Below are 594 nucleotides of genomic sequence, written 5' to 3'. Positions count from 1 at the left end.
AGCTAGGCCTGCGCAGTATATGTATTTTCATGTATTTTGCACATGTAAACGTTATCTGCACTGCAAAACTTTACATGCACTTTATATATACCGCCGGAGCACCGCGCGGGAAGACGGGCAGGCGGGTGTCGGTGGGGGACACCCCCGCCGGGACTGCGACAGGACTGCCGCGGCAGCCATTACCCGACCCCTCGCCCGGGGGGCGCCCAGCCCCCGGCGTCCTCCCGGGGCCCGGAGGAGCGTGTGGCGAGGGGGGTGCATCGCCTCCCGCGGCTGGCTGCCCGGGCGGCGGCAGCCATCTCTCGTGCGGGTAAGGGCGCTGGCGTCAGGCGCCTCCGCGGCACCATGGCAACGGCGGCCATGTCGAGCGAGGGCAAGCGGCGGGGCCAGGAGCGTCCATGACGGGTGAGGGCGAAATGGCCGCCAGAAGGGGCACCGCCCATCGCGCCGGCGCTGCGTGACGTCTGCTCAGCCACGCACGGGATTGGACCGCTGACGGCAGCGGCTTCCGGTGGGGCGAAGGAAAGCGACGCCGGCGGCGGCGGCGACGGCCGGTTTTGGGGCCTTTATGGGGGTCTGTGGGGCCGCCGGGCC

General features: G+C 70.0%; 1 protein-coding gene across 1 annotated transcript in view; it reads left to right on the top strand.

The window, feature by feature from the left end:
* The first annotated feature begins 526 nt into the window (after positions 1–526).
* Positions 527–594, top strand: part of RNF20 (ring finger protein 20, E3 ubiquitin protein ligase) — a 20,066-nt gene continuing 19,998 nt past the window's right edge. Inside the window, exon 1 of the mRNA XM_010568545.1 lies at positions 527–574. The gene's annotated coding sequence lies outside the window, so the exon portion shown is untranslated. The remainder of the gene's footprint in view (positions 575–594) is intronic.

This window comes from Haliaeetus leucocephalus, unplaced genomic scaffold, assembly GCF_000737465.1.
Source record: "Haliaeetus leucocephalus isolate CR32 unplaced genomic scaffold, Haliaeetus_leucocephalus-4.0 Scaffold247, whole genome shotgun sequence".
In the NCBI taxonomy this organism is placed as follows: Eukaryota; Metazoa; Chordata; class Aves; order Accipitriformes; family Accipitridae; genus Haliaeetus; species Haliaeetus leucocephalus.
This window is presented reverse-complemented; position numbering and strand designations above follow the sequence as displayed.